Raw genomic sequence first — 22,988 nt, forward strand, 5'->3', positions numbered from 1 at the left:
AAAGCCAGGAAGATTTGTGCAGACTTCCCATATATCTTGCACTTAATAGGTAAAAGCATCTTCTTTCCTATGTCCACCCACCCCATGAACATGTGCTTCCCACTCTTTTCTACTTACATTCATTATTATGCATCCTTGTAAGCATTTCTAGCGTTATTAACACATGGAAAACAGAACTTATTGCATTCAGTGTATCTCTATATATATGCATCTCCAGCACAATAGGGTGTGGCAGATCTTCAGCAGGGATTTTCTAGCCCTTGAGGTGAATGCAGTGGTTGGTGGAGCTGACAGGCTACCTACACCAGCTAATTTACACACTGCTAAATGTCTTTTGGGGAGCCGTACTGGAAGAAAATGAAAACCTTACTCTCTAACAAGTCTTTCTGCAAGACAGTATAAGAAAATGATTACATGCACCATGAGTCTGTGAAACCTCAAATCTCAGTTTTGGATTATTCAGACCTAGGATTTTGACTGATGCCCACCTCTGTATAAAAGCTGAAAACCTAAGAAGACTTTGACCTATGGCAATAATACCTTCTGCTTCTTGAATAGCAGCGATTCAAAATGGATTCTAGGATAGTCCTGTCTTATGACTTTGTCCCATAACCCAGGCTGTCAATTTGAAAGGGCCCCTTTGCCAATGAATAACATATATACTTACCTATATAGAGCAAAGCTATTTAAAAAGAAAGAATGTGAAAATGACCACAAAAATTCAGGTTAAATGTCTGTCTAGGTCAGTCAGCATGTCACCAACAATGGCAAATGGCTTATGGCCAGTAGGGATGAAAATGTCAGTCAAAGGTGAGTATATGGTGACATTTTGTATAGCGTTCCACTTTTCATCAATCTGCAGGTCAGGGCACTCCTGAACCAAAGGAGGTTTCTTCCTTTTGGATGGACCTCGATGCTGCTTGCTAAGCACTTTTCTAAAAACTTCTTTAAGCACAGAAATATCCACCATCAACAACAGCCTACAGGTATGTGTTCCTTTGCTTTAACTATGCTTTATAAAAGTTGTCTGATCTCACTGTGCTTATGCGAGATTGAGTCCCTTCGCACACACACTGTAAGTCACATTTTTGATTTTCTGCAAATGTGAGGAGTGCATAGAGCTCCATTTAGTCTTAAGAAACCCTGGCTAATGATCTAGGTTGGTGAAGAATTCACAGCCAATGTTGTTGCTGCAGAAGACCTTTTGAGAAACAAAACCCCCAAGGGTTAAAAGAAAGCAACTTTATGGGAATATTCAGCTGATCACCAGCCAGCTTACATTTACAGATGGTTAACAGGGCTCCAAATTCACACGATGCAAGAGCAGAAAGGTCTCTTTGGGCCTCTCTCTTTCCCTGTATCTACCACCTAGGCAGGACTTTATAAGGTACAGAGGATAGGGGAACAGGAAAGCTTACTCAAAGCCATCATGGACACCTTTTTGGAGAGCAGTAAAGGAGAGGTAGCTGCTCCTGCACCATCTCCAAATGCCTGTCAGCGCCACAGGAACGTGCCTGGGGAGAGTGCCATAACTACAGAGACAACTCACTCATTTCCCCAAGGACATTTCTAGCCTGTTCTGCCTCTGCAAAGGCTGGGACAATAAATGCTGCATAAACCCTGAGGAAATGCAGTAGTGGCATTTGGGAAGGTTGTGGTTGCTTTCCACAACCACAACTTCCATTGTCTGAATTTCAGCTGCTGACTCAATGCCCAAGTTTTTCTACAAGATGAAGTGAGGCTGATTTCAACTTTTGGGTTCGATAGATGGTGTTCAAGGTGCCCCATACAGGCTCATAAAATGGTGGAACACATTGTGGATCATCTCCATCTATGTACATGAGATGTTACATTTTGGACTACATTCAGTGCCTTGAGGCTAAGGGGAAGGAAAGAGTTATGACAGGCTTACTCAGGCTTGGAGTGGTCTGTGTGCAGTCAGCTGTGTCCTCAGTTATGTGAGACTGGTTGCTGTGAATGTACTGCATATTCAGGCATGTCAAAATTTGTGAAAAAATGACTTTTTGTGAATGTTTGTGGAGGAGCTTATTTGATGTGATCGAGTACGATATTTTCATTCCACTAAAATGTGTGTGTACGTCTATATTTTGCAGTATTTGATCAGTGTTGGAAACAGCCAATTGAGCCACCAATTAGGTTTATTTTAAAAAGTGCAACCAAAATCATAAAGCCAAACAAGGCAGAATTACAAGCAAACCAGACAGTTTCTCTCTTCTGCTAAGGACCTTTGCAGCAAGCTGTTTTACTGTTCCTATTCTTCCTCATAACGGTATCCTTTTTCTCCAGGGGATCATTTTAAGCTTTAGAAATTGCCGAAGTCATCCTAAAGCCATTTTTCCTGAAGGCAGTATTTAAATGGAAAAGAATCCTCTTCTCTGGATTTAGAGTGTGTAAAATGCTATCCTGATCCTACCAGCCTGAAACCTGCAGCCCTCATTCTTTCCCAAAACTCTTGCATTTGCAGAGACCCACTGAATGCAGAAATGCAGTGCATGAGCTTAGCAGCGTGCCCATGTGTTTTCCATTATAAGAAGGGGCCTAAGAAGCCATTTTCCTTGCACTTTCCAGAGGAACCTCCCTTTTAGTAAAGAGTACTTAATCTGTCGGGATGAAAATTACAACCAACTGAAAATCCACCCAGAATCTTGAGACAATCCCAAACTGAGCATTTTCAGACACTGAATCTTTTCAGTTACTTTAAAAGTATATATATATATATATATTTTTCCATCTGTGATGGCTTTGCCTGTCTCCTGGTTTCTTCCCATAAAAAAATTCAGGATTGCCAGCATACCACAAGTGATCCTGTGCTTCAAATATTTCCTGCCTGTTGGGAAGTAGTAAACATGATGAGAGAGAAAAATTGTCCCTGAGAGATTTTCAACCTAATTTTGCGGACTTAGGATATCTGATTGTCCTGGGAACTCTGTGCTTGCAGTTCCCATTAACTTCAATAACAGGTGCCTGAATATTTCTAATGCCCATAGGTTCACATATTTGTAGGGGGATGCAGATAAGTTTTGGATAAGCATATAGCAATTCTCAGGCTAAACAAAGCAGAACTCATTGCGTCTTGCAGTTCACCTATTGCTACTTGTTGTTAGACATAAAGTAAGGAGGTGATGAGAACGTACCAAGCTGATCCAAGAGAAAAACAGAGGATGGTGTTCACTTCCAAATGCATAATGACCTCTGTGTAGGACATAGTTTGCTATTTGTAAACACTCTTAGTGTATGCACTGCAATTTCTTCACTCAGTTTCTTAAAGTTTGGGAGGAAAAAAAAGGGGGGGGGAATGAAGGTCATTGACCTTATCCTCTGTTTTCAGAGATTTGTTTGCTTAATCCAAGCCACTTTTCTCATTCCCTCACCTCTTTTTTGGTTCTTGTTGGGAAGGTATCCCTATCCCACAATAAACTTGCTGTGATTCAGAAGAAAGGAAGCCCACAAGTATCAAAAAGTACATGACTCATTCTTCCAAGGAGACCTCTTGCTACTAACGTAGTGCAGTGGTTTTAAAACAGCTCTCATGAGTAGGATGGTAGAACAACTTTTCTCTAAAAGTTCATGTTCTCCTTTGCTGGTAACAAATAAATAAATAAATAAATAAATCATACTTACTTTGCATCTGATGGCTTCCACTGAGCAAATAGTTGTGAAATGACAAATCAGCATGTCTTAGCCCTGCACAGCAAGGGGATGCACATATGTGTCACTTCCCCAGTGCCCTCAGATCAGGGAAAGCCATCCCCAAAGCTGGCTGCGGGCTTACCCGCAGATGCAGCCTGTGAGTTGCACATCCATGTCAGGGAAATGGTGTTTAGCAGCAGCTGCAGTGCAGCAGACACTCAAACTGAGATGACTATATTTAACTTAAGGAGTTGTCAGCGAGAGTCTGTCTGAGTGGGATGAGTGCAGCCTTTTTTTTTCCCCTTTTTCGCCAGTAGGGAAGAACATGTGATGCTCATGTCCATCTCCTCTTTGACTTCCTGGGTTGCAGCCTTTGGCATGCCAGGATGAAAAGTGCATGTCCTTAATATTTCCGGGAGAAAAACATTACAGATTCTTTCCTACTGAGAATTAAAATTGCGGATTCAAGATTTGATTCATAAAGTGAGCATTACAACCCTGTCTATATACCCAGATTAATCCAAGGGGACCCTGGTCATGTAGCAATCATTTATTTCTGGCATGTTAAATGATCTAAGAAGTACTTTTTTTTTCTTTTCTTTTTTTTCAGTTGAGTTTTGTTCCTTGCTATTTAGTCAGTTGTTTTCCTGTTATCACTGAAGAAAGTCTTCAGAAGGATTGTTGTAGAAAAAATGCCTGATAACAATACTGGAGCTGATAAAGGGAGGTAGCCTGAGAAGCTGGTTTTGATAGATGCAAAGCTAATATTCAAGTACTTTTTATTAAACAAAACAAATAAACAAGCAAACAAAAAGCCCTGCAACATGCCTGAGTATTGGATATGTAAGAGTCAAATTTTTACTCTTTATTTTGATTCTTTTTATCTCTCGTGATTTTGTTTCTTTTTTACCTCCTTAAAAGTGTTGATACACATTAATGATATATTAACGCAAAACTGGATAGGGCAGTCAGAATGATAAAATAGGGTAATGACAATGAAATAAAATGCTTCAAAAAGAGACGTTATTTTAATATTTGTGGTTTTGATCTGGATCTAGGCTAGTGTGTCACTGGATTCCTTTTTTATCTGTTCATTTCCTGAGTCTCCTTCCCGCTTCATTAAGACATCCTTTAATTTGCATTAAGCAACTAGAATCAGGCACTAAGAATCATATAATAAAGGTGTCTTAAGAGTTGGGCAGTTCATGTACTTGCTCATAAGTACAATTGCCAATTTTCTCTGAACTCTGTGGGATAATGGTGAGATATTACTTAGTTTAAAATAAATAGGAAATCATAACATGGGCCATGCTTCTGTGACTCTGAAAGACATTGAAGAGGTTTTTATGCTTTTCTGATATAAAAGTATTCTTTTGATTTGTTAGATTTTCTTGCCCTTTAACTTCAGATGTATCTTGAATGTCAAGCTTGATTTTTTCACGTTTTAGTCATGTGCATTCATTTAGTGAGCTCAAATAATTTTCCTGCCTTTCTGGTTAAATTATGCCTTTTTTAAAAGGTGTCCTTTCGACAAATAGCAGTCTTAGTTAACAAGAACCAAAATTTACAGACAGACTAGTACTTTTTTTTCCTCCGAAATCTGATTGCCATGCTCCTGACTTTCTTTTGAGTTGAATTTTTATAAATTTTAGAGAGGAAGTGTAGATACTGATAGTATATATAAGCTTATTTATTTATTTATTTATTTATTTATTTATTTGGTATGTACTGATGATTAGCGGATGGACTACAAGTTGAAATCAATTATTCCTACAGGAGCTTTGGAACACTAGTTACCCAGTGGCTAGATCTGTTGCAGATACTCTGTTCTACGTTTCAAAGCACAAGCATTGTAATTCCCCTCAGTGAAGGATTGAGGAAAGTGAGTGAACTAAATTCATCCATTTGATGCAAGGTGCAAAATAGCTATGGGATATATAACAGTAAGAATCTAGTGATGGGGAATCCCTGTTGAAGAAGGATCCCTGGATGATCCCTGGATGATGCACATCTGCTGAACCTCCCACAGACGTGGCCCTGCTGGCTGGACCACTGCAGCAATTTGTGTCCATTAACAGTAGATGAGTAGATGAGAAATCACAGTGGTATAACATGTTAGATTGAGAAACACCAGTTAGTTGAGATATAGCTGGGACAGGGCAAAATCAGTTCTTTTTTTTTTTTTTTTTTTTTTACAGGGCAGGTAAGGAAAATCTTACTAAATTGCTATATATTTTTTTCTGCAATTCCTGCCTGTAAAAGTTTTAGTTCTTTGCCTCATGCCCTTGTCCTACCCCATAAAATGGATCTTTCACAAAACAATATCTCCAGCAATGCATATGGGTCTCCTTTTTGGGCCAATACCGGCAGCAGGTTCACGTGGTTACTGCATGTTTCTGAAAAAACAAAACCCTGGCTTTGCAGTGCATGCAGTAGTTTACTGTTGTCAAGAACAACAGAAACATAAATCTGCGTTTAAATTAAATCCTACAAATGCTATGGTTCTTTGACAGTTGTTTCTGTTTTTTTTTTTTTGGTTGGTTGGTTGGTTTTTTTTCTGAGGGTTGTAATTTCTGAGTTAGCTTAAATATCAGTATTTTTCAATGTATTTAAAAAATAAGATATAACGGCCATTGATAAGGAAAGCAGTGATGAATCCTGGCACTAGAACCACTGGCACCACGTTCATGCTTTTCCGTACAATGCATTACACCTCTCTGAAACACTCAGTTCTGCCCAAGGACAGTGCAGCAAAGAATTAAAATTCAAGCACTAGAGGCAGTCTCCTTCTTTCTCGCTGAATAAATGAAGGAAAACAGAGAAGAAGGAAAAATACAGAAAACAAAGCAATGGATGATTCTGCCAAGATTCACACCAAATATTGCCGTGCTTATTCAATACAGGTGTAATGTTTCCTGTTTGAAAATCACAGTGACTATGAAAATGCATGGTACAATAACCTAATGCAGACTGGTGGTTACTACTGGCTGCACTGGGATTGCACAGAGCGCCACTCAGAAGGGGGCCCAGGCCCTCTGTGTTCGACACATGAATGCATTTGGGTAGCTGGTTACATATGAGATCTGCCTTGCCTACATATCCTTAAGAGAACATAGGCTTGCCAGATTTTAGCCTTTGTGTCTCATTTGCAAACTAAATGGTTTGCTTAAGAATTTTCTGAAAAGATAGAGGAGAAATGGTCTCTCTGCCATAAATGGAAGACAGAAGAATCCCATCTGAGTACGTACGACTAAAGCAGAGCGAGTAAATCAATACGTGCAGCATTCTGCAGGGAAAGCAGAGTCAGCTGAAAGGTGCCGTTACACAAGGGCTAAATCATTTCTCCCCGCCCATCTGTGGGGATGCCAGAGGAGGGAAAGCAGGGAAAGCCCCCGGGGCAGGGGGTAGCAGAGGGAAGGGAAAAGGGAATAACCAGCAGGAAGGCGAGGGCAGGATTGCTGGAGGGGCCGGGACAGGCAGAGCAGCACACCTGCCCCCCAGTACCCCAGCGCCTTGCCGTGCCCAGCAGCCAGGGCATCGCAGCTTTGGCAGGGGGCCCTGCGCCTCCCTCCCCGAAAGCGCCTCTGCCTCCTGTGAGGCTTGACTGAGCCTCAACTGTCCTGAGGCAGTGGTGTTTTCCTGGAAAAACACATCTTTATTGCTTTACAAATTCATTATAACAAGGGACTCATGTTCAGACTGAAGGACACACTTATTATCGTCCTGTGGTTTTCAATTAATAAGTTCACAGCTAACAGTTTTTAAGTACAGTGAATCATGCAAATTTCCATATCACAGCAGCTAATTTATTTGTTTATTGGGGAATAGCAGGCACCACATGAATCTGTTTTTGAAATGAATTCCAAGTAAGGCAGACAATTTTGGTCCGAGCTGTGGGAGGGGGTAGCAGGAGGGACCAGCAGGATAACGTAACGCAGCCTCTGCACAGCACAGGGTGTCTAACGCGGGATACGAACATGAAATGAGCAGCAGCACAGACCTAATATCCAGGGGACTGATCCTGAAGCCCAGCCCTCCCTGACTGGTGGATTTCTGGCCAGAGCCAACGTGAGTGTATCTCCAGGTCAGAATGATAAAATCCAGGTGCTTTTGGTATACGATTGCCGATGACTTCATTCTGTCTTCCACGTACAGTTCCAGCTTTTGTTCCCCAGGCAGTTTTCAATGCTGGTTGCAAACACAAGGATCATTAAGTTACAAGCTGGATTTATTTACCGTTTGCAGCTAGATCTGAGAGTAGTTGTCTGTTATACCAGATTTTAATTTCAAGCCTGTCTGATGGGCATATAAGATGTGTTCTTACCTGTTCTTGCAACTTTGCACAATTATGCTTTGGACTCTGTTCTGCCTCTAAGAGCCATAACAGAGCTCAGAGGAAGACTCAGGCAAGAAAGATGTAGCAGAGTGGCGTGCCAGAGGTTTGCAGGGCACAGGAATGTTGTGACTCGAGGTGTTGCTGCTGCAGAGCTCAGGCATGGGCTTGACACCTGCAGATAGCTTTGTAGAAAGCGCATTAATCTGTGGCCATCGCTAGAGATTTGCTGGATTCCAGCAGCACAACGGCTCTTCTCTACGTGCATGGCTTTCATTCCGCATTCATACAAATAATCTTCTGCAACCCATGGGTCTGCTCTCAGATTGAAGCTGCCACTGTGCTTTTGGCCTGCTCTTTGTGGGGAGGGAAACCAGGTAGAGATGGTGGTGACTTTTTCCAAGGGAGCAATGCCTTAGGCAAGGGGCTGGGCTCCAGATTCGTCAAACTAAATTTTAGGCACCTGAGACCTAAGCTATATCATTGGTGAAGGGAGGTTGAGAGGTTATCTGTCAGCTATGACCTCGTGCCTTGATTTCAAGTTTGGCTATCGATGCAGTGCAGGAGGACTGAGCTCCAAACAGTGATTTGGTGAGATGTCAAAAGCAAGGGGGTGGTTCTGCACCAGCAGTGCCCTTCCTGCAGGTGGTGGGTCACAGGATCACCTTTCTTAGCCCTCTTCCCAGTCATCTTTCTCTTATTATTTTTTCAATCAAGCTGAGATATGGGCTAAACATGTCCACGACCTGTGCATTTTGGCTGCTGTATAAAACGGAACTAGTCTGTCTTATTGTAGTCGTTTTCACAAATTATATCCCTTAAATGCTTATACAATGAGGCTATAATTTAAACCATAATTTAAATGTAAAAGTGACAGGGGGCCTTAGCAGGCTATCTAAGGGAGAGGTTGACTGATGTACATGATGTTTGAAAGGAGATGAAAGAGTCCCTGATACAGAGAAGCCCATTCCAGATAATGGCAGCGGAAGAGGAAATGGATCCTGCAACATGACAGATGAAAGTGGAAGAGGGAAACACTTATGTAGCTGTGAGAAGGAATTTGTCTGGCTGTGACTGAAAAAGAAAAGATGCTGAAAAGAAATAACACCATGAAAAGGGAGAAAAAAAAAAAACTATGAATATTTTTTAATAGGGAAATAGACCATTGGTCAGAAGTAGGCAACAACTTCAGCAGAGTGATACAACTCAAAAATTTCCCAATGCCTTTCTTCATGCAGGATGGATATTCACATCAAATGCTGAGATTTAATTAAAAACATATTCAACTGAAGAACTCTTCTGTCCTATGTATGTATTTTTTTTTCATGTTTTTCATTTTCTCTAACTATCCAGAATGGAGAAAAGGCATAGTTCCTGCAATTCAAGGAACCTGACTTGAATTTGATGGTTCCTTTTACAACCCATAAAACTCATATGGCTAATAAAGAGCATTTCTGACCTTTCACATTAAGATCACTTTGACTGCTTCCCACATATTCAGCCCATCTGTATTCCTCTGGATCTGTACTTCTTCTCATCGGGAAAAAAAAAAAAACAACACACACAAAAAAACACACAACAACAACAAAAAACAAATAACAGAAATAGGTGACAAAAAAGTGACTATTTAAACTGCAGAAAGCAGCAAAATACTCAAACATTGTCTTCAGAAGTAGATTATATTTTGCTGTTTAAAAGAATAAGACTCAGATGTCCCACTGTTTTCACTCAGCGAAGATGAATCCAGAGCATCATGGCAGATAGAGTCTAGAATACCCCAAAAGCTAACATCAACATATTTTCACAAGCACAGGGTTGCTGTAGCATCATTTTTGTCAGGAAAATTTGTTCCTTTTAAACAGAATGGAGCATTAGCAGGTCCCCATCTCAGACCATGTTTCTACAACAAAATTTCACGTGTTTTTAATAAGAAATAAATAGGTAGCAGGAAAAAAAATATTTTTGTTGTGAATTAAGTGATCTCAGTGCAGCACACTGAGTGCAAACTCTGGCCACAAACATGCTTAATATGTAAATAGTTCTGTTTGTAATCAAAGCCTTCAGAAATTCAGTTTCTGGAAGAAAAGAAAAAGTCATACAAGCTTCAGCACTCGGGCTGACCCACTGAAGTCAGCGGAGGTACCTTCTTTGCCAAGATGGACTTTGACCCATGGATTCACAATGAACAAAAATTATTTCTTGAAGAGTTGTTTAAATAAGTAACAACTGGCTCACACAGGAGAAGAGAGCATGAAAAAGAGAGAAGGGGAATGAAACAATCAGAAGGGAGGAAGGAAGGGAAAAAAAGAAGGAAAAAAAGAAGAGGCTAGAAATGATCTAGAGGATAAATAAAGTCCAAGGGCATGCTTAAAGCACAGGAGAAGAAGATGACAGACAAAAGAAACAGGAATAATGACAGGGAGAGAGTGGAAAATTAAAAGAAAAAAGAAAAACAAAGGCTTAAAATAAGAGTGGGTACTCGGAATGCTGAAAAAAGAGATAGAAACAATAGTAAGAGGGGAAGAGAAGAAAGACTGGCATGAGGCCTTGGTGGCACTGTGAGGAGAGAGGCTTGAAAAAAGCCTCAGCACAACAATAGAGGGATGAGAGACAGAGGCGTGAGGGGGGCAGCACAGATTAAATGAGAACCAAATGTAACCGTAACAAAGGTTCTGAGATGTAGGCAATGAAAACATCTTAACAGGGAAATGTTTTGTATGTGTGTGTGCACGTGTGTGTATTTTCACATACTCAAAAAGATTCTTTCTCTCAGCCAAGAAACACTCCCTCCCTGCTCCCCCCCACCAACCCAGAACAGCTCAGTCTCAAAAACAAAGGCAAGGAACACTCAATGTCACTCTGGACTTCAATTATTATTTCTTTTTCTTTTCTTTTCCTTTCTCAATTTTCAAACAAGCACCTCTGTGGAGGCTGCCCCTCCTTAAAATCCATTTTTAAAATTCTCTCTTGCTGTGATGGCTGCAAAAGATGTGACAATTGGCAGGCTGCTGCTGTGCTGAAACTAGTGTTTGTTGTGCTGACCAGTTTTCTAGCTGTTTCCTTGTAATTCTTAGATAGCTTTTCATACCCACTTATTGTCTTTTCTCTTGGAGTGGAAGAACTTTAAGATGGGGCTGTCTCTGTGCCTGCGCAGCAGCCAGTGAAGGGCAATATTAGCAAAGGTTCTCCCGTGATTTTTGCAAGTCACTGTTGAAAATTTGTTCCTGTTCCTGAGGGATTCAAAAATGGCCTTTATCTTGGTTGAAAAGAAGCATTTAGCTGTAACACCGCATTTCTGTTTACACATGCCACAGCAGAGCTCCCACAGAAGCCTCCAGACCTGAAGGGAAGTCATAGCAGCACCTACACGGACTGATGGCTATGGCTCCTGTGATGCTGGTGCAGTGGGGTGGCAGGGGCTGTGTAGCATGGACTTGTCATGCCAAACCCTGCAAGCTCCCTTCTCACTTTCCCGTGACCCACTCTGGCAGGTGAGTGTCCTTGTTTGCGCACAGTCCCACAGGGTGGGCTTGTGTTGGCCCAGTCACCCACAGAGCACAGCAGGAGCCAAGAGAGCATGAGGCAGAGAAACAAAAAGTGTTCTTGTTTATGGTGTGTTGTGTGCTTGGGCGGAGTAGTAAATCCTGCTTCCTTTGTGCCCTTGTGAAATGTGCAGGAGAATTCCCTTGCATGTGGACCTTCTCTGGAGAGGGTTAGATTTTTGTCCTCTCCAACCCAGGTGGCTGTCCCCTGTCACACAGCTTTGATCTGCTCTGCCCTGACTACCATTTTGTTCCTGGTGCCTGGGACAGCAGATACCTCATGACCATATGACAGGAATCCATCTATACAGCTCAAACATCTGATGGAAAAGACGGCTGTTGATCCTGCTGGGGAATGAGTGGCTTTATGAAGCACGTGCAGGGTAGTTGTTCAGTTCTCTTCTGTAAAACAACACAGAAAGATGGCAACACCTTCTGCTACCTGCTGCTCAGACAGGTGGTACAAGAGCCCCTAAATCTGTGTGTAGCAGTACGGGGATATATTGAAGATGTACCTTAAATATTGACTGTCACTGATATTTCATGTCGATTTCTCTTTTTCAAAAGACAGCTGCTGCCAGACTCAAACAGGTCACTTGGGACAAGAAGGAGAACATGGGAGAGGAATAAAATGCAATTATTTACAGTGTAACCGAGCCGTTTTTACACAGAGGGTGATATAAAAGTGAGGGTAGCAACAGAAGTGAGGAACAGTTGCTATCTTAATAGAAGTGCAGCTTCCTGCAGCTTCCTGGTTCCTTAGATTTTTATTTTAATACTTTTGTACCAAGATCAAGCAAAAGAAACTCTTCAACTACTAAGTGCAACTTACGGGGCAAAGTGGGGAACTGCCATGAGTACTGTGCTTCAGAGGAGCCAGTGCTCCTAATGTACTGCTCAGGTACCGTTCAACACACAGGTTGAAAAAGGCTTAAGTTGTAAAGTTTGGATAAAAAACTGCAGAGAATTCCAAGTTTCTCTAAACCTGTTTGTGCATATGTTACGGGGAGGTTGCAAGAATGAAGTTCTGCAAGTGAATTTGAATTTCCCAAAGGTCCGGGCTGTATTTTCATGCCAAGAAATCGCATCATTGAGTTTTTAAACAAATGATCATTAATGATGATCTTAATGATCATTGACATTGTTCTTGTAGAGGAGCCAGGGAAATGTCATCCAGTGCAATCCTTGCTGCTAAAGGGTTAAACACTTTCTTGGCTGAGGCAGCTTGCTGACCTAGCTGAGAGAAAAAAGCTATAGGTCAGCGAGTAAGATTGCCCTTCCTTTAGAAGAACTGCCCAGACAGTCCAGGAAGATTACAATAAGTGTGTAGAGACTAAGCTAGGAATTAGAGACTAGGGAGTGCTGATTTCAATTCTTTTATGTGCAGTCTTTGGGCTGAAATCCAGGGAGTTGAATTAGCATAAACTGTTCCAGTAACCCCGAGGATATATTGCTCAGCCCCACCTAGCTGGAGGGCTTGAGCACCACCATACCTGGAACTGCTGACACTCAGACAGGGAGCTGACAGACAGAGAGATAGATTGGTCTGATCGGGTAAGCGGAGGCATGGCTAAATGATTTACACAGGGCAAAAGGGAATGAGGAAGGGAAGAAGACGTTATTAATAATCTTTAGATTTCTTTCATTCTTCTCTCATTGAGGCTTTCTCTGAGATAAAAGCAGGTGGTGAAGGCAATGCTGAACACATTCAGCACATTCAGGTGAATACAATTCACAGAAATTGAGTTGCATTTCGGTCAATGCACAGGATGGTAGGCTGTATCAAAGAAATAAATTCTGAATAATGCAGGACATGATCCTACTGTTGGCCCATTAAAAGGGTTTGGAGCCTTGGAACAACAGCAACAGAGAGGGTCCTCAATCTACTACTTCACTGGGTGGAGCAGTAGCAGAACAAAGAAAATGCGGATGCTTGACAGTTGTCAACTGTAGATACTAGAGCTGATAATTTACCAGCAGCACTATCTCCAAATTAGCATCCTGAGTGTTTGGAGATGCCAGACAGCCAATGGCAGCCAGATTTACAACTGATAAGCTCGCTGTTTGAGCTCACAAGTACCCAGCACCCTGTGTCAGCTGGCTGGCACCTGTTCTCACAAAAATAATGCAACTAGTGTATTACACTCTGCAACAGCAGTTGACAATGTGACCATGAGTAGCACCATGTTTAATTACAGTCATACTTCACCTTCTGGAATTAAACAGTGGGAAATACCAACTGTGAATTCATCAAGAAGAGATTTGGTTAGGAGAAGAGGGGAGTGGCTGTGCATTGGTTCAAAACTAAAGTCACAGATGGAGCTGATAAGGCAGAGGCCTGGAAGAGTCTGTAAGAAGCTGAATGGGGAATCTGAAAGCAATTCCTTAAAGTTCTGCCAGCTGAAGAAGACAGTGCAAAGCCCTAATTAGAAGTCTGGTGAGAAATCTTTCTGGGGAAAACCACCTGCAGGCAGATTGCTTTCAAATGTGGTCTTGCAAATCACTCTGAAACCAAGGGAGCCAGCCCTAGCCATAGTGCTTTTAATGCATGGAGACAAGGACCATCTCCCCTCCATGCTGACCTGTGCTCCAATGCAATTACCTCTGCTGCTGATTGTACAAGTCTCTTCCTCACAAGTGGGAGCTATTTTCATAGACCTCATTGTTTTAGACAGTTTTAGAAATGATGGTCTATTTCTAATGTAAGAGAGCCCTGACAGTGGCATCCCTGCTAATGGACTGTAATTACAGGATTGATCCCACATCCCTGCCAATATGAACCCTTCTGTGCTTTCTAAGGCAACAACAACAGCATAAATCAATGGTCTGCCACGACAAGCTTCAGTGGATTCAGGGTGAGTAGACCTTCCTCTATACACAGTAAAGCTTGCTAAATGGGGACAACACACACCTGATTAGCATAGTATCATTAGCTTATCTCCATGGACATGTGAAGGACTGTCCTTGTATTGTACTTCATTTAACATCTGGCAAGAAGCTGATCGTTTTCAACATAGGTCTTTACACTTGAGAGTGGCGTTATCTGTGTTAGAAGCAACAGCAGAAGCTGCAGAAGACATAGAACAGATGTTGAACAAGATTCTCCCCTTGGGGGAGAATGATCTTTTTCTTCTGTGAAGACATGGCACTGACATGTTATTGGATAGGAGCAGGGGAACTATCAGAGCACAGACATTGGCTTTACAGCCTCTCATGGATCAAGCAAGGAAAATCATGCTAATAAAGAGAAACACTTCTTTATGGAGCAATAAAGACTTTTTTGGTATATTCATGAAAAAGGATAGCTACTTCATATTTTTGTATTTGAAAGTGAGACGCCTGTTATGTCACATTACTAAAACTAAACTTGTAAAGGATAACAGATCTGATTCACCCTATATGTTTTGACAGGAACCATTAAACCTGTTGCTCAAAAGCCTTGGTCCTATTCTGAGCAAAGTTTCAGCTGTTCCTGTTCTTGGCTATACAACCTACTGAGGTAGGTTCTGACCCTGAAAAACAGATTTGGCCTCCTGGTTTGACTTCAGACCTGCCTGGTCACTACAGGCTTGTCTAGTAATCTTGACTCTTAGCTGAAGCCAGCTTCTGTCCCTGGACCTGCTTTGCCCGCATTGCTGGGGTGCTGCAGGGCTAGGTTGCTGAGAGCCATGCCCTGCTTGCTTTGCTGCTGTGCTCAGCTCCTGACTTGCCTTCCTTTACTGAGCAGCCCACTCTCCCGTTCCTTGACATCTAGGGTCTTTTTGTGTGTGTGTGGTCACTTGTGTGTAGCCAGCAAAGCCACCTAGATGCAGTAATTCTCATTTCATTGACAGTAGTGTCCTTGACATGATGGGGTCCTGTAGCAAGCTTATGCAGAATACAATTCTTTTATGGTCTTTTACAGTCAGACCTGCTACTCAGTAACCTAGCTGGATCTAATAACACCCAATGTCTTCGTCAGATTCAAATGTTCTGAATGTCCTAAAGGATGATCTCTTAGTGAACAACAACATAGTATGTGCTTCTAATGAATCAAGAATCTGTGTATGCTGTCATGTGAATCAAACTGATGAGTTAGTGCAGTGGTTCAATTAAACTCAGAGGGAAATGATCAAGTGATTTATGTAAACCGATTGCTTCAACCAGAAGATATTGCTGCTTATCAGCAGATAGAATAGTTTCATCAGGCTTTCCCCTTTTTGGCATCCTATGTGGTCCAAGTCCAACAAAAAAATGTTGTCTGAGGGGACAGGAAAACAATGCCCCTGCCATCATGAAGTATACCCAGAAACTAAAAGGTTGGCTAAGGAATTTATGAGACTTTGCACAACATCATGTCTACTGGGTCCAGATAAAAGCAAGAACAAACAGATCAAAAAGGGGCCAGAGAAAGAAAATGTGAGTCTGGAACTGAATCTTGGTGTTAGTGTCCAGCTGGCCACATTATTAGACAGATGGCAGGTTCAATATCAAGCCCTTGGAAGGGTCATCCCAGCAAATTACAAGATCTGCCAACTGGATATGGGAAAAGAAGAAAAAAGACAAAAAGCCAGATCTATCATGTCCATCTGTTGGGCAGACGGACAGCCAGAGAAGGAGTTCTCATAGTCCCATGTAAGTATGGTCCAGGGCTGGACCTAAGTGATAATTCCTCAGAGTACAGATTATACCAAACAGATATCTATCTTTGCACAATACAAAATGATGTCTTGTAGACGTGTTCCAGGCAATCTTTTTCTAGATCTATTAGATGAAGTATCTCCTATCTTCTAGTACTCATTTCCATACTCCCATTTGGTTGTCCAATCTCCTTTGTGAGGGCACATGAGGACTGGCAACAGAAGAACTGTAGAAATGTAGAAAAACAAAGCATTTGGTACAGGGTCATTGATCTTAGTACTAGCCCAAAGTAGCAGTGGAAAGTTCTGCAATGGCCTCCCAGAGATACGCATTTGAATTAACTTGTTCCCTGTGCTGGGCATAGGACAAGCATGGTACTTGTCCCTAAAATTAACCTACCAAACTTTAGGTAGATATCCATTCCTTAGGTACCCCTCTAAAAAGGCTTTCTTTTTCAATCAATATTTCTCTGTCCTGAGGACTGTTGTCCATTATACAAAACACAGCAGCAATATTTCAAAGGAAAAGTCTTACAACCTCACAGAGATTACGTGGGACTTCAAATAATGGTGTGAATTGGAAATATCATCTGGAGAGGAGATCCCATTGCAATACTCCCTGGAAATTTTGTTCTAAGCAGTAGATCCTTCATATAAGTGACTAGAGGATATAGTAACAGCAATACCAGTTAGGACCATGACATCACTGCACACTTGCCATTCAAGGCTGCTTAATCTTTGTGGCTGAGTGAGAACTATTGTGCAGCTATTATATGATTTTTTTTATGCTGAACTTGATGCATCTTTTGCGGATCTAACCTAGACATCTTTTGTTTGGAGCACAAAGGTTTAGTACATTGAGCCTTGAGTTTTTAGATGGCACCTTTAAAACCTTAACCATTTTACACATTATAGCACTGTTACAGGGACATGAAGAAAAAGAATATCAAATGTTGTATTCGAGCCCCAAGGCTCAGCGTGGTAATGAAGGTCGCCTCCAATGTTCAAAGGTACATTGAGACACTGAAATACTTTTTTTAACAGTAACATTTTATTTTGTTTTACCTACCATAGCTAGTAGCTTGGGAATTATGATACTGTCACTAACTTACAATCATTTTATTTCATGGTGCAGTGTTGCCCTCAATGACAGAGAATATTTGCACCCTGTATTTTGTTCAGGATGGGATTTAGGGTAACAGGAAACTTTAATCAGGAAATTAGTTTCTAATACACACTTCATATCTGAACTAAAACACTGATGTGGATGCACCTGTTGCCAACTGATACAGCACAGTTCATGTCTACCTAACCTCTCTCTCACTCTGTCTAACTCCCAGGCAGAGTAAATGTATCTACATGGAGAACTGGGAACAGTCTCTAGCCCATGCTGAACCCTGAGCCATGCCCACTACTTGTCTGAGAGAATGTTGGATTGTCTGATCCAAAGACATGTCACGTACCATGTTAGTAGTTTTACAGTATGGATAGTGTGTGCCAGTGCTTGGGGCATGCCCTAATCTTACTCAGTTTACTGGCACAGGTGTAGCTGTAGCATCCCAGAAAAAGGGTAGGGGTTTTGAGGATAGAGAGAGGCAAACCAGATTCAATTACCAGCTCCAGTAGATGTGCTGCTGAAGCCTACATAGATGAGTGGTTCATATTTCATGGGGCTAGAAACTTTTAACACTGTAAGAGATTATGATCATCCAGATCTGGCACAAAGAAGTAGAAAGAATGATTTTTATGGAGGTCTAGCATAATAACTGAAAATTTGAATAGGAAAGTAATGGAGAGCCCATGGCAAACCTTTAACTTTCCTCTGCTTTTTCTGAGCTGCAAGAGGGGAAAAGCTGACAAAGGCAGACTCCGAATGAAAGAGAGTTGGTACTCAGTTAAAGGTGCTTTATGATCTGCACTGCACACTGCTGCATCTGTAAGACAAAGCATCTTACATGCACGTTGTTAACATGCACTTGCTAGGGACCCAAGGGTCAAAGACTGGGGGGGAGGGGCGGGGGGGGAGGTGGAACGACAACGACACTGTGAAATAAACAGTAATGAACTGAAGATTTTTAAAACACTCAGTAAATATATGATTTTTATAAGGCTCATGAAGGCATCAAAGACACTATTTCTCAGCTTTCCACGTTTTCACATTCACTATGATTTCCCGAGATTTCTGAGAATTTTTGGGCTTGTTAAGAAGTGAATGAAAGTGGGGGCAGTGGCTCAGTTTCTCAGAGAGGACAAAGAAACACATGGGTTGATGTGCTAGTATCACAGCAAGCTAAGATAGACACCAACCAAATTAGGAGAAACAGAGCTGGGGTTGTGCCTCCTGAGCAGGGGAGCAGTTGCAGACTTGGACAAAGCAGCGTTTCTACACCAGTCACAAAGGATCCCCCCACTGCTTGAGTCAGCAAGAGCAATGCTAACTTGTCTCGTCCAGAAGAAATTCTCATCACTCTTGACTCAGTGAAATCCTTCAGGAGGCAATATTTATCCAGGCAGTATCTTAGTGTCAGTAGGCAGAGCAGCAACACAGCAGCACCCATGTAATTGAAGCCACAGCATGCCATTGCATGTAGTGAAAGCAGCTCCAGACAAGGTTACCAGATCTGTGGAAGCAAAGCCCATATGAGATATTGTGGCCATTAACTTTCTTTGTCTTTATCCTTTTCATTATGTTTGACAGCAGCAGGCAGCAAAGAGAAGGTTTTGCCATGATGCAATACCCAGAGACAAAACGTGTGACAAAATTGTACTCAGTAGGCAAGGTCCCATTTATAGTTTGATTGGGGATGGTCTTATCTGTTTTCCTTTATGCACAGAGACGGTGATTAAAGACTCATTTTCATTTCCTTTTATACTGTACTGTTATCATCCAGATAATTTCAGTATCCTTAATCAACATTTGGAGGGGTAAACAATGTTATGCTAGTAACAGTCTTGTGTCATAAACATTTCTTAAGTCACACAACAAGACCACAAGGAGGGTAAATAGCAGATTGTCCCATTTTTATAGAGAGAGAAATGGAAAAGGAGACTGGTAAAGTGACTGGTCTATGATTATAATAGCATGTGTCGGGCTGGGGATTCCCAGCTGTCCTGTATTTAAAAAACAGAGAGTTCTGCATCTCAGGTTTTGCCATTCTGCATGAAAATCTCCTAAGTGAATTAGTCTATAGATTTTAGCATGAATTAAAAAATCCAGCTTATGGAAATATTTACTCCCATTCAGTACAGGACAATTGTTTCGGTAACAGGGCAGTGGATGACTAGAGAAAAAGATACACGTTACCACTCATTACCTGTTCCACAAGGAAAAAGCAAAGATGATGAACAAGCTTGTTAACAGATATGACACCCCAAGCAACCATGAAGCACTTGCTGAAACAGTTGGGATTTTAGTGCCAAACATCTTGATCTTATCACTATCACATTACATGGCTAAATAATACAGAAGTGAATGTGATGTGTTCCCTCCAGTGACAACGTTATCCCATAAATGGAAAAGTGTGGAAGAAGGAATGTGCTATATAAGCATAAAATATAGATGTAGGCCTTAATTTCTACTAAAATCAATGAGCCTGGCCTGTGCTTTGCACTTGTGTAGCACATTCCATCTTCCCTATGTTATTGCCTCACCAATTAGAAAAATTAAAAAGCCAAGATAGGGCAAGCAGCTGCAATGTCCAACAAACAACACAGAGTCCAGCACCTCAAGAAAATAATTCATATTCTCCATAAAAGGAAAAAATAATAGCAAACTTAAATGCCTAAAATATATGACTAGTCCATTATCTTTATCTTTATTTATCTATATTCTTCCAGTTTACTTATCGCTCAATAATCATGGCACTCCTGACAAATCCTCTGAGTTTGATCAGCCTAGATAGAATTTTAGTCTGCATACAGGTCTCATCTTAAGAAACTGGGCAAGAGATCTATTTTTGACCTCCTGTAATGTTATGATTTACCTTTCTAAATTATATTCTCTTTTGCCTGAAGTGCTGAAGACATGACATTTTTTTTCCTTTTCTTGTTTTGTTTTGAATGCCACTATGACTCAGCTTGCCTGTAATCACTAAACAATGGGAACATGACAGTTTCTGGCAGAGCATGTGAGACATTTTATCACTGTAACAGACACTCAAGATGGTATGATTGCAAGGGGAAAAATATGTCGGGTCAAATTAAAATACGGACCAGACAAGAAAAATTAGCATCAAACCTATATTTCAGACACCATGCAATGAAGTTTCATTACATGTGTATACATAAACAGTATGAGCCACAGGAGCAGGATACAAAACAAGGAAGAGAGTGCTCTCTTCTTTCACAAAGCCAGATATCCTCCTCCAAGTGCCTGCAGGAAAGACATCCTAGCCAGTGCAAGCACCTGACCTGTGCATGCTATTGTACAGGTCAAAGCAGCACTAGGGATCCTGTACCTGTAAACAGTGGGGACCAAGTCTTGATCCTGTGCTCAATGACTGTTAATTGCACAGTATAGACACAGTCAAATGTTCAAACTGTCACGTAGGTGTCCATCCCAGCCCCACCAAGCCTGCCTGTTGAGGCTTGTTAACAGATATGACACTGAACCACTGGGGCTGCCCTGGGTAAGCCCAGGCAGGTTTGCTGGTTTGTAGGGTTCATGCTGATGCTGGATGCATTGGATATGGGCAGGGCTGGACATGTCCAACAGCTGGGAGTCTGAACTCAGTCACTGTGTGGCCCCACTGAGGCTGGTCAACAGACCAATTGAAGCCAACGGTGAGGAAAGGAAGATCACAGTCATGGTACTTTTATCTATTTTACTATTTCATTCTTCTGATACAGCAGACATGGCCAAGAGATCTCAGTGCTCCAGCTAGTGACTGGGATCTGGACATACAGAACAAAATGGACAGGCAGAACTAATTCTATGTTCACCTGAACCTTTTGAAGATCCTTCTGTCATAAATGTTTTCCCTAAGTTCCAGAGATCCCTGAGTTTATGTGGTTCTAATGACAGATGAGGTACAGTTAGGCCTAAAACTGCAAACCCAGGATTTTTTGTGTGGATGCCTCTGAGAAAATATGGTTAAAATTGTGTGAAAATTAAAATGGTCTCTACACATCCTGATTCTTGTCAGAATTAGTATCTAGCCAGTTGGAAGATATTTAGATGTTATTCTGACCTTGTTGTCTACAAGAACTGTCAGAAAGCCTGTTCTTACAGGAAAAACAAACAAACAAACAAACAAACAACAAAAAAAAACTATTCCAGATAACCAAGTAGTGGAGACTTTTGTGGGCAAAAGAGCTCTCAATTCAAAGCTCCGTTAAGACAAAACTCTCCTTGGCCTTTATGAACTTTGAATAAACTTAAAAGTAGATCATGGATATCACATTACTTCAAATACTTTATTTTCTGCATAAATCCAGCCTACAATGTCCATGAAGGAAAAAGACCTAATTACTATCTGGGATGTGACTGCCTTATCCACTGGGGAAGAATGCCACACATTCCTCCTGTTCTTTCCTACTTTGATTCTTAGGAGACAAAATATTTGGTTTCATTTTTCTTTTAGTAGATAATATGCCAACATTAGCTGATATGAGGCTGTCACCCGCTCACTCTTTATAAGTAAATTACTACAAGCTTACTGTTTAATCTTGCTGATTGGCAAGTCTAAGAAATATATATCTGTAAAGGGACCTGAGCTGTTAATCAGTGTGCCAGCATCAAATTAAAAAATGTTCTCTGTCATGCAGACGATTGGCTGGCTAAAGCAAATAAGACAGAAGTCCAAGAAGCTGCTGTGCCTTTTTCTGTGAAGTGAACAAACTCTTTCATGTCACGTATTTCTATACAACAGAATCTAAGCAGAACACCCAGGGAAACCACACAAGAAAGGCAGATGTTTGGACTGACTTCTAATCACTACTTTTTGATTGACAGGTTGGTTGGCTTTGTGTAGCTGCTGAGGAGACCTGCATGGGAAGTGGGACCTTTCCCAGGAATTGTGAGGCCACCTGCGGCTTTAAACCTTCCTTCCTTCTACAAGCTAAATGGTACCATGAGGATTCCAGTACTAGGAATGCTGGTCTGTCTGATCCCTCTGCTTGAGTTCAGGGAAATGGTTTTAAATGGGTTAGAGATTGAGCTCATGCAGTAAATCACATGCAAGATGTTGTTAAATTATTTCATGCAAATATTTAAAAATCAATTACCCATATTCTTCCTTGAGTTCTGTAGCTGGTCAGTCGGTTGCCAATTTAGGTTGCTATTGCTGGCCCACGAGCCTGCAATATATCAACCAGTATGTGGTAGTTGGTATATTTTGAATAAATTAGGTCTAAAGAGAATAAAACATTGCAGATTGCTTTTTAGCCCAGACATTCCTAAAAGACATATTCAGGGAAGTGGTAATTCAAGAATAACTGGATAGGAAATTGCCCAATCAATGTAGTTTGATGTTTACATATAATTTCACAATATGTTATTATGCTAACCACTTGATTGGCATATATTTATATTGTCATGCTTTCCAAGCACTCAGGAAATGTGGACCTAAGGAAGGGGTGATTTCTTTGGGAGATGAAATAGTTGTCAAATACAAAGAATACTGATTGCTGCTCCACTTTGCTTACCCATTTCTGCCATCCTTAACAGAGAAATAAAATGGCAAAGCCCAGTGCGGCTGACAGGTCACAGATGAAGAACAACATTTTCTGAATCCAAGAGAGTTCAGCATCTTTGTGCTAATGGCTTTTTACCATTTTGACCATAAAGTGCTTCCAAAATCTGTTGCAAAAACTTTCAGCCCTAACCTGCTTTTCACACCATCA

General features: G+C 41.3%; 2 long non-coding RNA genes across 7 annotated transcripts in view; one reads left to right on the forward strand and one right to left on the reverse strand.

The window, feature by feature from the left end:
* LOC308190184 overlaps positions 1 to 4,291 on the reverse strand; it is a 41,727-nt gene extending 37,436 nt beyond the window's left edge. For all 6 annotated transcript variants that reach the window (XR_013946983.1, XR_013946984.1, XR_013946985.1 and 3 more), the window contains exon 1: positions 3,643 to 4,291. This is a non-coding gene — a long non-coding RNA (uncharacterized lncRNA). The remainder of the gene's footprint in view (positions 1 to 3,642) is intronic.
* A 9,693-nt stretch (positions 4,292 to 13,984) lies between these two features.
* Positions 13,985 to 22,569, forward strand: LOC308190185. The gene is made up of 3 exons (XR_013946989.1): positions 13,985 to 14,381; positions 14,938 to 15,025; positions 22,099 to 22,569. It is a non-coding gene; the product is annotated as an uncharacterized lncRNA (long non-coding RNA).
* Positions 22,570 to 22,988: the final 419 nt, after the last annotated feature.

This window comes from Anser brachyrhynchus (genome assembly GCF_964034855.1).
Source record: "Anser brachyrhynchus genome assembly, chromosome: 2".
In the NCBI taxonomy this organism is placed as follows: Eukaryota; Metazoa; Chordata; class Aves; order Anseriformes; family Anatidae; genus Anser; species Anser brachyrhynchus.